The sequence below is a fragment of the Onychomys torridus genome, chromosome 1, assembly GCF_903995425.1.
Source record: "Onychomys torridus chromosome 1, mOncTor1.1, whole genome shotgun sequence".
In the NCBI taxonomy this organism is placed as follows: Eukaryota; Metazoa; Chordata; class Mammalia; order Rodentia; family Cricetidae; genus Onychomys; species Onychomys torridus.
Window position 1 is genome coordinate 29,963,968 of NC_050443.1, and position 14,816 is coordinate 29,978,783.

The window sequence follows — 14,816 nt, forward strand, 5'->3', positions numbered from 1 at the left end:
CCAAGAAACTCCTGATCCCTGTGCCTCCACTCCCCTAGTGCTGAAATCAGATCCCCTGCCACTGTATTTGACTTGTTAACAGACACTGGGCAGTTTCCAACCATTTGGTAGAACAAGAAAAGTCATGCCACAAATGGCTTTCTTAGTGTCACATATTTTTAATTAACTTAAATTGTAAAACTGAAACAGTAAACATATTCACAATCAAATAACATTTGAGTGTATCAAGGCTGATTATTAAAAATCATCTTAATTTTTGTATGTAAAATTTATTTTATTTATCTATTTATGTGAACCAGCAGGTTTAGTTAGTTACTTACAAGAACAAGGTTGAGGGTTTATTTACACCGGCATGAGCAACTTACCATTGGTCATACCACTGAAGAAAATGTTTCTACCCCAGGAACCATTAACTGCCTAGAGTCTCAGGGAGTTTTTATATAAAAGTATGCCCCTCCTTCGAATTCTAACTCTGTAGTCCAGGATGGCCCAGAACTCCCTGTTACAATCCTGGTTTTATGTAAAAACTAAAATTGGCCAGGTATAATAGTGCATGCCTTTAGTGCAATCCCAACACCTGGAGGCAAAGGCAGGCAATCTTTGTGAGTTCCAGGCCAGCTTAGTCTACATCGTAAGTTCCAGGCCACCCAGTCTCAAAAATTAAAGTAAAATAGTGTATGTAGCTATTTCTAGTATTTCTGCTTGAGATCACAATGACTTGGACTAAACGTGTAAGACGTTTTTTGCTGGATGAATGGGCAACTGAATGACCCCTTTGCTCTGTTCCTGTAAGAAGAAATATGTACTTCCCGTCAGGTCATAATGAACCCCTTCCAAGGAAACAGGTTGAGGCAGAAAGCACATGCATGGAGTTTAGAAGGCTGTGTGCAATTGTAGTCGATTGCCTCAGAAACCCTTACGGAGTGAGAGCAGCAATACCGTTCTGCTGTGTTTTGTTTGTTTTTTTTTAAGGTCGAATCTTGGCTGATTGCGGAGAGTGGATTAAATCTAGACATTTTCCCAGGCTGTAGGCACACAACCAATACTAGTTACTCTCAGTCTGTGTCAGTACCGAATGAATGGAAGAGAAAAAGCCTGCCAGGAAGCCTCTACGGGTCGTGATTCTGCGGCTCCTGTCTCGGGGACAGGTCTGGAGCCTCCTCGGAGGGAGCGAGGGACCCACACGGAGCCGCGTCCTCACGTCCTGGCTCCGCGGAATCCGCCTGCGCGGGAGGGTAGGTGTGTCTGCCTCCTTCAGGCAGGAGCCGCGCCCGGTACCTGCGACAGGACTCCCCGACAGGGGACAGCGAGCTTGGCGGCACCCGGGGGTTCCCGTGTAGACAGACGAACAGACCTAGAGGGGACCAGGGAAGCTACGCGGAAAGCGGTGAGGGAGGACCCCACCGACAGCCAGAGCGGTTAGTCCTGTGGGCCCGCACCTGGGGCCGACCCGGGCGACCAGAGCGAGCGCGTGTGCGCACTGGCACGCGCACGCGTTCCAAACGGGGGTGGAAAAAAGCCCTCCTCCCTCGACCCCCGCCCCGAGGGGCTCCCGCAGCCCTCCAGGCCCGAGTCCGCCGGAGCGCGCGCGTGCGCGAGGGCGCGCCGCCGCCGTCCCGCTCCGCCAGGCGCCGAGGGGGTCTAGCGCACAGCTCCGGTCTTCCCGCCCCTCCCCAGGCTCGCAGGCTCGGGCTAATAGACTCCCGCCCTGTGGAGGAGAGGGACGGCAAAGGTTCCCCCAGCAGAAGAGGAAGGCTGACGAGGCTGGGAGAACGGAAAAACCGGTCGAGCAGGGTGAAGAGCCGGGCTCGCGGGCTGGAGCCCGCACAAGACACGCCTCCCTGCCTCACGCCCCTCGGGGCTGCGGAAGTCCTCGGGAGACGGGAGCTGCACCGAAGCGTCTTGTAGACTACGATTCCCAGAAGGCGGTGCAGCGGTACGCCTACGACTCCCGGCAGCCCCCGCGCTCCAGGCTCTCTTCAGCGCGCTGCTTCTCAGGGAGAAACTACAGTTCCCACGAGGCCTCGCGCGAAGCGGCTTGGAAGTGGGCAGCCTGGAAGTCACTCGGGCCACTGGAGCTGGCGGCGTCTCTAGCGAGCCGCGCGGTACCGGACGCCGCGGTCGAGGAGCCCGCGGGGCGTGCAGCCCGGACGCCTAGGTACGTGGATCCCGGTGCAGGAGCAGCCTCGCGCAAGGGTGGTGGGGAATTGGCGGCTGCTCGGACCCCGAGGGTCAGCGCAGGCGGGTGACCAGGCGGATGGCCGGGTGTGGGCATCGGCTGTAAGGGGCGGCAGCGCCGGGACTCACGCCCTCCGTACCCGGCGGGACTCGTGCCCGCATGGCTCAACTTTCCAGACGTGCAACCCGGCACTGTAGGGAAGAGCTTAGAGTCCGGGAGCCGAGGGTGCACGTCCCAGCTCTACCACTCCGGAGCTGCGGTCTGGGAAAACCCGCCGAACCTCATTTTTGCCTTCGGTAAAACGGGGAACGAGAATGTCTTTTGCTGGTAATTCTTTTGAGATGTTGAGATCTGGTGAATATGGCATTTCACACTGAAGATACTTATTACGGGTTTGCGTTATTGTTAGCTCCTGGAGAAATGAGATGAAGATACTGTAGATTGCATTGGATGCCAGTTCGTTGACCATGTGCATGTAAAGACCCGAGTCCACAGTTAACACTCAATGCAGGGTAGCTGCTGTTAACCGCGATTATTTTGATAAGAGCTTTTGCTTGTGAAGCAGAAAGATTTACGTTCACATTTAGGTTTTGCCACAGCTAGCTGTGTGACCTTGGGCAACTAACTTCACCCCGCTGTGCCTTAGTTTCCCTTTCCATGCCTAAATATAAAATGGAGAGTTCAATGGAAGCCGCCTCATAGAGCTGTTTTGAAGATGTATGAGAACACCCTGTGTAAAGTGCTTGGCACAGCTGCTGGCACATAGCAGTCTGTAAATGCTATCATTTATTCAGCATTTCTGGGTAACTTAGGAAGCCTCTCTGAGTAGGATTCTGACTGTAGCATTGGTCCCCCCAGCAGGCCAGATTCTACACTGGTCCAGTTGGCTTTCCCTTCTGCAGACTTAGGTCCCTCATTTATAAAAATGGGACAATAGCAGTATTGCCCTGGTAAGGTTGTGGGGATTTGCTGAACAACTAGGCTGAGCCCTCCCTCACTGAGTGGCAGTTCTTGTGCATTGTGATTGTTCTCAGTGTTCTCCATCTGGCCCAGAGACTGCCTAACTGTGGGCTGTGACATGACAGCCCTGAGCTCCCCCACACATTCGCTCCCAGCCTCAGTGTCCCATCTGTGAAATGGTAGTCATAGGACTTCTATGCCAGGATCGTTCTGATTCCAGGAGCTGTTTTGTGGTTAGCACAGAGCCCAAGCACTTGATGAATGTACCTCTCTTTTTTCTGCAGTAAGCCTTTCCTGGTTCTGTTTGTACCTATAGGGCAGAGTGCAAGGTTAGTGTCCCCGGTCCTGAAAGTGTACTTAGCAAAGGCTAAATTGTAGACCATGTTTCAGTTTAAGGACCCAAGAAGAGACAGTGCTGACTTGCTATCAGCTCTCCTTGAACACTTCCTCCTCCAAGTCAGTATGTTCACGCCAGTTCTGTGTTGTTGTTGTTGTTATTATTATTATTATTATTATTATTATTATTATTATTATTTGGTACTGAGGATGGAATCCAGGGCTTTGTGCATATTAAGCACTTACTGGTGTTTCCTTGATGTCCCCTGATGAATGTTCTTGGACATGTCCAATCTGAACTCTTTCTCCTCCTTGATCATGGCAAACTGGCCAACACTGACCCAGTTGCTTAAGCCAGTAACCCAGAAGTTGCTGTCTTCCCCAGCCTCCCATATCCGGTTGATTGAGGAGAAGGATGGAGCTGCCATGTTACAGAAACATCACTTCACTGGGCCCAAGCTGGAGGTTTCCCTATCCCCTCTGAAGGTGGCCTTTTCTATTTGTTCTGAGACAGGGTCACAAGTAGCCCAGGCTGCCCTTCAGTTCACTGTATTGCTAAGGACAGCTGAACCCCCCATCCTTCTGTCTCCAGTTACAGGGTTCTAGGTGTGCATCACCATGGCAAGGAAGGGTAGGCTTTTCTGACAAGGTCCAGTTGCTTCTTTTAAGTCATGGAGAATGAACATTGACGAGTACACATATGTAGCATGCGCAGTTGTGCACTCTAGAGAAGACAGTGTGGATTTGGACAAAGTGCAGTAGCTGCAGATATGTCAGGAAGGCCTGGGCTTCAGGCAACTCACTTCTCTGGTTTTTAACCTGCCAAAGACAAGCTGAGTTGATAATTTCCTTCTGAAAAACGGCACTCCGTCAGTGCCTGAGAATATCTGGTGTGGGAAGGCAACGCACATACACCACACACTGGGGAGAGGCTGGGAAGGAGCGTCCTGGGTCTCTGAGGTTTAATCTGTAGCACAAACCTGGCCTTGGGGTTTCATTTGAGGATGGGAAACTGTTCCTCATTGAATTTATGATGGCCATTATAGTTGAGGGTTTCTTGTTTGCTTTTTGTGTTCTTAATCTGCAGAAGGATGGGGCAGTGACTTACAAAGCCCTGGGGTTATCTCCCTTATAGTGACGACAGCAAATGGTTTTTAAACCTTGTGGGCAGAGTGGGTTAAGGGTTAACTGTGAGCCCGTTTTTCAGATGTTGCAGTTGTTAGGTGGTAAATCAAAAGTGGAATGTAGAATGGGCAGAGATCAGTGCCTTTTTCAGCTGTAAAATATATTTGCCAGTGTTTTTCCAGCTTAGGCTTTATAACTTGCAAACCTAAGTTAAATGTACTTATATTTTTGTTGTTGTTGTTGTTTGTTTGTTTTTTCGAGACAGGGTTTCTCTGTGTAGCTTTGGCGCCTTTCCTGGATCTCGCTCTGTAGACCAGGCTGGCCTCGAACTCACAGAGATCCACCTGGCTCTGCCTCCCAAGTGCTGGGATTACAGGCCTGTGCCGCTGCCGCCACCGCCGCTGCCGCCGTCCGGCTGTACTTACATTTTAATGAAAGAAAGCAACGTCATCTTCACAAGTTTTTGTTTTCAGCTGATTGAGAGAGGAGCTATCAGACCAATCTGTACATTAATTTTTTTCTTTAGGATTGCTCTAGTCATGGCCTTAGTGTGTGTGTTGGGAGCATGGGTAGTTGCATTTATGCAAACTGAGCATGGTGACACTCGCCTGTAATCCTAGCACTTAGAAGTAGAGACAGCCATGAGGACCAAGGCTAGCCTGTGCTCTATGAGACACCCTTGTCTCAAATACCAGAGGACTCGAGACAGATAAGCTTACTGTAGCATGCCATACAATGTGGAGGTATAGTGAGAAACAGGAGTACCACCTTCCACTCCACAGTTCCACTTCTCTGGAAATAGCCACTCATTTAGACTATGAGTAATAAGTATCTAGCCTCAGGTTTTGGAGCTACCAGAGTGAACAAAATGGAGATGTCCTTGGCCGTGGTGACTCGGTTGTACATTTCCTTGCATTTGTGTGTGTGTGCTATCTGTCCATATTTGTGTATATCAATTGTTTTCTTCTTCCTCCTCCTACCCCTTCCTTTAAAAAGGGAGAGTGGGGCTTAAGCTATATATATTTGATGTCCAGTCCACACTGCATTTGTGTGAGACAGGGTCTCATATAGCCTATCTGGCTTACATTTGCTATGTAATGGGCTGGCCTTGAATTTCCGATTCCTCCTGCCTCTGCCTTCCAAGTACTGGGATCGCAGTGTGTGCCATCTTGCTTGGCTGAAGCTACATATATACTTGTAACTTGGTGTTTTTCAGTGGTAATTGGACATATCCCGTCAAGTTGTTACATAAAGATCTGACTTATTTAACGACTGTGCCCACATTCTTGAAGATGGAGAGACCCTGAACTATTCTGCTGGTATATTGTTGGGCATTGCCATTATGGCCAAGAGTTCTTTTACCTTGGCAATCACACTACCTTAGACCCAGGCAGTATAGTGTAGTGTCTGAAAACACGAAGTTTGGAGCCATATGGCCTGGATTCAAATTCTGATACTGTTTGTATTAGCTGGAATCCCTTGGGTAAGGCATTTGTTCTCCTGGGTATCAGTTTCCGGATCCGACCTTCAGGATGATACCAGTACCTTCCTTATGGGGCAGTTGTGGAGGGAGACTGTGTTAGACTTTTAGGACAGGGCCCATTGTTGTTGCTTTACAGTCTTTCAAATTCAAAGCTACTCCAAGGTCTTTGTTGTAGGGCTCATAGGAAATGCTAGGAAAAAACTCGGAAAAGTTACAAAGCAGGAGCTAGCTCGGAGATGCTGGACTCTAGGGTGAGAGGCTTAGCTGCTTAGAATGATGAAGATGTGCTCAGGAAAGGAAGATTGGAGCCAGTGCAGTGGCTACACCACAGCTGGTGCCGGGGTGGGGACTCCTGGTGGAGCACCAATCAGGAGTGCCCTTCCTCATATGAGCAAGAGATGGGAAATACCTGGAAAGTGGCATAGGTGACAGCATTGGATTCAAATCCCACATAGCTACTAATATAAAGGTGTTCATTGAGCTTTTCCTTCATAGATGAACTGTGTCCGATAGATACCTCTACCTCATTGTTTGGTGGAGAGTGAATGAAACGTCTACAAGACACTGGCCTGCTGGGCTGCTCTTAGCCCTGGGCCCAGCCGGAGTCACTGTTCTTACTTTATTAAGTTGACCAGTTTACTGGGCATCTTCCGTGTGCCAGGATCTCTTCTGGGCATGGAAGATTAGACATTAAATCAGACAGACAAGATCTGTCCTACTCTCTCATGTCCTGTCTGTGTTGTGGAACCAAGTCTTGCAGTGTAGCCCAGGCTGGCCTTGAACTCTCAATCTTCCTCTTCCACCTCCCAAGTTCTGAGATTGCAGACCTGAGTCAGCACTCCTAACTCGGATAAGATCCTTGCTCTCACAGGCTTGCAGACTACCTGAGGAGACACACAGTAAACCAGAGAGTAAAACAAACCCGTTCCTACTACTTTCAGATGCTTTTTAAGTATGTGGGGAATAACAGGGTAAAAGCTGGGGTGGGGGTAGGGAAGGGGTGATTACTGTAGCCCGGATGATCAGGGAAGCCTCCCAGGCCGAGGTGGGAAAGTCACGTGAGCTAAGGTTTGAATGAGCATGATGCGCCAGCTGGGCCAGGCAGTGGGGGTGTTGGGGCCGTTCCAGGCAGAGGAGGCAGCAAGTGCAGAGTCCTAAGGTGGAAATGAGTTTGCCACAGAAGCAGTATAGGTGTCACTGGAGAAGGGTGGCTTTCTGTTCTCCAAGCTTACACCACTTTTAAGTTGGTAAAGCAATAATGATAGTTGCTAACATTTACACAGCATGGACTGGCTGCCAAGTGCTTGGCTAAGCACTTCACACACATCCTCAGCTGATCCCTCCAGGAGCCCAGTGACGTCATTAACTTTATTGAACTCATTTTACAAATGAGATCACTGGAGCCACGCGGTGGGATGCACGCCTTTGATCCCAGCACTCAGGAGGCAGAGCCAGGCGGATCTCTGTGAGTTTCGAGGCCCGCCTGGATTACAGCCTGAGTTGCAGGACAGCTGGGGCTGCCGAGAGAGAGAGAGAGAGAGAGAGAGAGAGAGAGAGAGAGAGAGAGAGAGAGAGAGAGGAGAGATCACTGTAGACTGATACTCTTCATTGCAGGCCTTCTTTATGAGGGAAAGGTCAGTGGAGGAAGTGGACACAGCATTTCTTTTCTGGGTTGTTTGACAGACAGAGCACTGCCTACTATATTTAGTACCTCATTTACACAGCAGTGGATCAGCATGGGATGCTATGGCATCGTGTCTACTGTCAAAGATGCTCTAGAACAAAGAAAGCAGACTGAACATGGCCAGGGCTAGGAAAGAGGGAGATCGGAGAGAACAGTGGGGCTCACAAGATAGCAAGAGATAGACTGGGGGTGGGGAGCAAGATGGGGGAGGGGGGTGGATAAATCATAGGGATTAAAAGAACTAGTAGCTGGGGAAGGGAAGGGCCAGGGTACCAGCATGGATTTGAAATGGAGGTGATACTGAGGGAGCCTACTGGACAAAGCATGGGCTTTGATATGCTGATAGGTGCCACAGGTAGCCATATAACCCTTCTGCCAGAGGTAAGGGAATTGCGTTCTATTGGCGGATGGGAACTGGTTTCACAAGTTTCTGAGGAATGCTGGCTTTTGTCTAACATCCAGAAGTCCTTCTATAGCCCAGCCTGAGCTCATTTTTAGATATATGGACTGCCTGAGACCTAAGAATGGGCAGGATGGATCTGCACCTCTTAGCCAAGCAGAGCAGGTGGATGTCAAGTTTGTTTTGTTGCCAGGGCGATGATTTGCACTCACCTACTGCTGACCATGTCTGGGGTGTAAAACGTGCACAGTCGGACTCTGTTGACCAAACTGACCATTTGAGGAGGCACTGTTCTGAGGACTTGGAGGGTAAGATCTCCTTTGATTCTTTGATCTACTCCATGGGATAGTTCTGTTGCTGCTTCCCATTTCTTACATGGGGAAACTGAGGTCCAGCGACCCTTGAATCACCAAGTTAGTGACTCTTCAGAGCCTGTGTCACCTGTGGTCTGTCCATGGACTGACAGATGGGTAGATGGGGTTTACATTCCCAGCCTCTTCTCCCCACATGTCTCCTGGGGAGCTTTTGCAGCAGCTCCCACATTCTTTTGGGCATGAGGTTGCCTGCCGCTCTGGGCCTTGGATGGCTCTAATCCTAGGACCTGTCCTTCCATTTCCTTTAAAATATCAAGAGCAATCTGAATATTTGCTAATACTCAGGAGAAGTTGTCAGTTTTTCAGATGTGATCTCATGGCTGAGTCCTTATCTCGGGATGTGCCTTCTGAAATTCCTGTGAATGGACTCTTGGGATGCCCAGCATGTACCTCACAGTGCTTGGATGGGGGCGGAAAGTGGAGGCGGACAGGCACGTGGGGGTGAGTAAGAGATGAAGCGAGATTGGCCATGAGTTAGGAACGGTTGCAGCTGGGTGGCGAGGGCTTATTATAGCCTCCCTGTACCTTTATGTGTTTGAAGTGTCTCGTCAAGAAAAGTTAGAATCAAGCACAAGAGATTTCACTCAGCATTTCAGGCTCAAGTGTGTGTGGGGAATTCCCTGCCTCTGCTCAGTCCACTTACATAATAAAATTATTTGCTCCCCACTCCTTGTTCTTCATTATGCAAAAGTCGGTTCTTGGCTGAGGGCTCTGGGGCTTGGGTAAAGCAGGCAGCATCGGGCATCCTGGCCAGGTCCCATAGCCACATGCTTCCCATTCTGTTGAGCCTATGGTGGCAGGGTCCTCCTGAGGCCCTTCTTTCCTGATCCATTTCCTTCCAGCACCTGACTGAGGCTCCGCCCACATTTTCCCCCAAGACCTGTTTCAACAGGAGGCCTCAGAACCTCCCTTGATCCTCCTCTCTGGACAGCCAGGACAGTTCCTGGATACCCAGCCTTGGCTCTGCAGGGCTTGGAGGCTCCTCAGGGACCAGGAGCCAGCCTTTGGTTTACAGGCAGTAACACAGTGAGCGGCCATGCAAATGTATCCTTTAGTTCTGTTTTTTGACCAAAGGAGAGGAACAGCTTATGACATTGGTTGGGGACCTGATATCAGGCAAACGGTGAGGATTCCTTCGCAGCTAACTTGTGTTCCCCAGGCACACCATGTGGAATCTCCTGCAGCATTTGCTCTTTGGTTTTGTAACGTCCCACCCAGCCTGTGATGAAATCCCTTCACAGAAGCATCAGGCACAGAAGCACGAACCGGCAGAGGGGTTTCTGCTGGCCCCTTTGTTTCCTGCAGGTCTTAGGGAGGTGGTAGATGTTGACAGGAGACTTGGTGTGAGCCTGCCTGAGAGCTGGCACCTCTGTTCTAGCTGAGGACTCTCTTTTCTCTAACCTCGGTCCAGACCCGGCTCCGGTTTGTGGGGAGGGAAGCAAGGAAAGCCCTGCAGCCCCTTAGGCACTGACTGTCCCCAGCTCCCTCTTATTTTCATCCTTGGGTTTCTTCCAAAGGCACTTGTTGGGAGCTCCGTCTCCAGGGGTGGCCAGCTTGGGGCATGTGTGTAGATTTGTGTGTTTCTCAGTGTGGACCTACGCATGTTGGATCTGAGGGCTGGCATTTGCTATTTAATATTCTTGTGTGTATGTTTCTGTGTGCAGGTGTGTGTGTGTATTGCATGTGGAGACATGTGGCTCTCATTCCTCAGGTACAGCCCACTCCCCAACTCCTGCAGGGGCTCACTGGTCAGGAATTTACAAGTAGGCGAGGTTGGATGGCCATCAGCTCCAGGGATCAGTATGTCTGCTCTCCTAGGATTACAGAAGTTCATTTTTTGAAGTGGTTCTGGGGCTGGAACTGAAGTCCCCGTGTACGCACAGCAAGTACTTTATCTGCTGAACCATCTTCGAAGCCCTGCTTCTGGTCAAGTACTGGGTTTCCTGTAGCCTAGGCTGACCTTGAACTCACTATATAGTCAAGGCTGACCTCAAATGCCTTCTAATCCTCCTGCCTCTATTTCCAAGTGCTGTGTCTACAAACAGGTGCCATAATGTTCAGCTTTGAGTTTTTTCTAAAGCTTTACATTTGTATGGGGGAGGTGCGTGTGCCGTGGTGCGCATGTGGAGGGCAGTTCTATAGGGAGCCAGTTCTTCCCTTTTACCACGGGTGACCTAGGAATCGAACTCAGGTGGCAAGTGCCTTCCTTCAATGAATCATCTCCCCAGCCCCCAGATTTGGTTTCGTTTGTTTGTTTGTTTTGTTTTGGGTTTTTGAGAAAGGGTTTCTCTACATAGCCCTGGCTGTTGTGGCGTTCGATATGTATACCAGGCTCATAGAGATCTGCCTGCCTCTGCCTCCTGAGTGCTGAGATTAAAGGCAGCCTGGGCTCCCATCTTTGTGGTTTGGGTTTTTTGTTTTTGTTGTTGTTGTTGTTGTTTTGTTGTGTGTGTGTGTGTGTGTGTGTGTGTGTGTGTGTGTGTGTGTCTTGTCTCCCTCCCCAGTCCCCAGAGACAGGGTTTCTCTGTGTAACCCTGGCTGTCCTGGAACTTGCCCTGGGCATCTTGCCTCAAACTCAGATATCCATGTGCCCCTGGGATCAAAGATGTGCGCCACTACCCCCTAGCCTAGCTTTGACATGTAAGCTTACTTGGTGATCGTGTTCTCATGAGAACTGTGCTAGATATGAAGGATATCTAGTGATGCAGGCTGCACTCCTCACGTTTCTCCCCTTCTGGGGCTCTAAGTGGGAGCTTAGGAAGACAAGGTAAGTGAAGCTAGGCTAGTGCACCCATGTAACTGGGAAATAGAGGCAGGGTGCCCAGGAGTTCAAGGCCAGCTTCAGCTATGTAATGAGTTTGAGGCCAGCCTGGATGGACTACATGAAACCTCTCGCAAAGAAACACAAAGGCACTAGTACAGAAATGCCAGTGAGATGGCCCAGAGGATAAAGGCGTTTGGGGCCAAGCCTGCTTTTGATCCCCAGAACCTGGGCTTCTTGACTCCCACATGCATGGAAACAGATTGTGAAAAAAGAAACCAAGGTAAATGAATAAGCTGTGTACTGTGTTAGTGGTGTATACTACAGTGAGGAAACCAAGGCAGGAAGGACCATGACGTATTAGGGCAGACAGACGGTGTTGAAGCAGAATCATCAGAGGCCAGCCCTAGAGGAGGTGAGGGGGTATGTACTGGGGAGGTGCAAAGGTCCTGAGGGGACGTAAGATTGGGGAACTCCTAGGGCATGAGTGGGGCAGACGATGTAGGAGGTGAGGGAGACAAAGGTGGAATGGCAGCTGTGCCGTTTGCCTCTTCTGGAGTCCAGAGCCTGTTCATCCCTCTTCTCTAAAGTAACAAAAGCAACACCGAGCACATGGCAGGCTTGATTGTTAACTTGTATTAAAATTTAAGTAGTAGCCACAATTGCAGAGACCAAAAGAAAAAACTCAGACATCCAGGTCCCTTTCTTAGAGACACCATTGGCCCATGAAAGAAAGGGAGGGAGGGAGGAAGGGAGGGAGGGAGGGAGGGAAGGAAAGAAGGAAGGAAGGGAGGGAGGAAGGGAAGGGTAGGGAAGGGAAGGGAAGGGAAGGGAAGGGAAGGGAAGGGAAGGGAAGGGAAGGGAAGGGAAGGGAAGGGAAGGGAAAAAAGCCTATTTGCAGATCAAGAATGGTTTAACATTGAGTTTTACAAAGTTTGGTTTAATAGCTTCCTTTCTGAAGCAAGGGGCCTTTGGTCTCTCCTTCTCACTCTAAGGGTTGGTGACAGGTCTCCTGCAACTGTCTCCTTCTTCTCTGTCACTGAGGGGCCCCACAGTGCTGTAACACACTGCAGTAAGAAGCCCTGGCCAGCTGTGGCTCCAAACCTAGGCCCTGGGTGCAGCCTGACAAGAATCCTTTCCTAGCGGACCTGGCAGGCAAGTGTCCAGCCTTCTGCATCTTGGTGCCTGAGCTTAGAGTGCCCATGGTATGTTTGTGCTGGGGCTGCAGGGGCCGAGACTGTGGGAAGAGGCCTGGCATCCATGGGGCAGAAGCAGAAGGAAAGCCTTGGGCCCCTCTTGTTTGCCACACCCTATACCAACCAGAAAGGTAATCGTCTTTGTGGAGCCCCAAAACACAGGACTGGTTCTTGGGGGTAGGATAAAAGAGGTAGGCCCAGCTTTGGGAGAGCTGGGCAGGAAGTTACCTTGGTTGGCATGCCTGTGTCAGTTACTGTGACAGTAACGATGGTAATGGCAGCAGCAGCAAATAGCAGATTTGAGTGTCTGGTGTATACCGGACTTGGTGCTAGGCACTTCACATGTAGTGATTTATTCCAGCCAAGCCTCCCATCAACCCCTTCAGCGAAACCGTTATTCCGTTTATAGAATGTAAATAACGTGTTAGAAGATGTTGGTCACTAACTTTCCGGCCTTGTGTGCCCCTGCAGGGCTTATCCAGAGCCCTGTGCTCCAGGGCTAGCGTGGACATTTGTACTTTAACAGTTCCCCAGGAGCTCAGGGCTCTGTGTCCAGGAACCACGCTCTGAGACTCACTGGTCTGCTGTCACAGGAAGCCCAGTGAAACTGGCTGGAAATAGGATTTACATAACAAGGAAGTCATAGGCCTCGGTAGGAGGGCTGACAGTAGCTCTTCAGAGTGTGAGGACCCAGTCCCACTCCTTTGTGTCACTCTGCCTCTGGCTGGGTTCCTCTCATGACCTCAGGCTCCCTGTCTGTACTCCAGTTGGCACACCCTATAAGGGCCCGATCCAGCAGCAATTAAGGACACATCTTACTTATGTCTCTTTAAGAGTGAAGAACCTTTCACTCATGTCCCGCCTCCTGATTCCTCTTAGGTCTCTTGGGGTAGCATTGTGACAAATAACCTGACACAGAACCCTGTCTGGACAAATCAGAGGCCAGGGCCAATCAGGATTCGCTCCTTTGGCTGGGGGCGTGGTTGTGGGAATACAGTCAGAGGACTGCTCAGGAACGGACAAGAGTGTAGAAACGGGAAGATTGGACCCTAACATCATGCATTTTCCTGTTCTTGTTGCAATTACCTCAGTGACTTAGCTGCGGGCTCTTTAATCGTGTCCACCCTTGAAAACCTCTACATAGTCCCGTACCCTAGGAGTCCTTAATTGTTGTGTTGGCTACCCAACATCTCTGAGGACTCTGGAGGGCTGGTCAGTGAGCAAGAGATGATGCAGGGCAAGTGCAGATTGCCAGTGGGCAGACCAAGATTGTGAGCTCTGATGTGTCCCCATCCCCAGCCATCTCTGAAAGCGATATTCCTTTTATAGATGGAATTTTCCTATGACTACCCTCCTGTGGACAGTGGACAGTGGTTGCCCTGAGAGGCTGCAGCAGTGCTGAGGAATGTGGCAGAGCCTGTGAGCAATCCCTGGGTCCTACTTGGCCCCCTATTGATCTTGGGCAAGCCACATGGCCCCACAGCGTCCCTCCGTTTCCATGTCTGCAAGGTGGAGCTGGGAACAATCCTCCATCCTCCTTAGTTGGGGGATTGAGGTTTGTGAAATCGTGAACTGCTCAGCATGCCTCACAGTCACTCAGTGCCCAGTGCTCGTGAATCTGATTGTTGCAGTTTTTTGTTTTTTGTTTTTCTCTTTCACAACTGAGGCTTTATTGGTTGAGTACACAGACATTTCAATTCTTAAAACATGGACCCAAACTTTTTTTTTTTTTTTTTTTGCCAGTTTATTTTCAGGTGACTGAAAGCCCCCTGCAGGTAAGAGCAGCTTGGTTCTTGTTTACCACAGTGTCTGGTTTAGAATGCACATTCTAACGTGTTTGTTTGATGAAGAAAGTGGTAAGAGTTTTAATTTTGGTTTTCTGAGACAGGGTCTAACGCTGTAGGCCAGTCTGGGCTTGAACTTGCAGCAATTCCTCTTGCCTCAGCCCCCTAAATACTGGGATTACAGCCAGGTGCCATCACACCTGGCAATAGGCTATATATGTTCACCAGGTGGCGAGAGGTTAAGCTCCAGTGTGAGCCAGTTTTCCATTTTGAAGGCTCAGGTGTGAGCAGCTTGTGATAACACAGCTGAATTATTGAACTGTTTTGGTTGTTTTGTTTTCTGAGACAGTTTCATGTAGCTCAGGCTGGTCTTGAACTCAATATGTAGCTGCAAGTGACCTTGAACTCCTACCTCCTCTTCCAATGCTGAGATTATAGTCATAAACTATTGTGCCCCGTTTGTTATTGAGCATTTTGATGGGCCAGAGCTATGCTCTCACTGACTGCTGCCCTTATCCCAAGGTGGCCATGACT

At 49.9% G+C, this 14,816-nt stretch overlaps 1 protein-coding gene across 3 annotated transcripts in view; it reads left to right on the top strand.

The window, feature by feature from the left end:
• The first annotated feature begins 1,613 nt into the window (after window positions 1-1,613).
• Window positions 1,614-14,816, top strand: part of Sipa1l3 (signal induced proliferation associated 1 like 3) — a 207,223-nt gene continuing 194,020 nt past the window's right edge. For all 3 annotated transcript variants that reach the window (XM_036187739.1, XM_036187759.1, XM_036187749.1), the window contains exon 1: window positions 1,614-2,158. The gene's annotated coding sequence lies outside the window, so the exon portion shown is untranslated. The remainder of the gene's footprint in view (window positions 2,159-14,816) is intronic.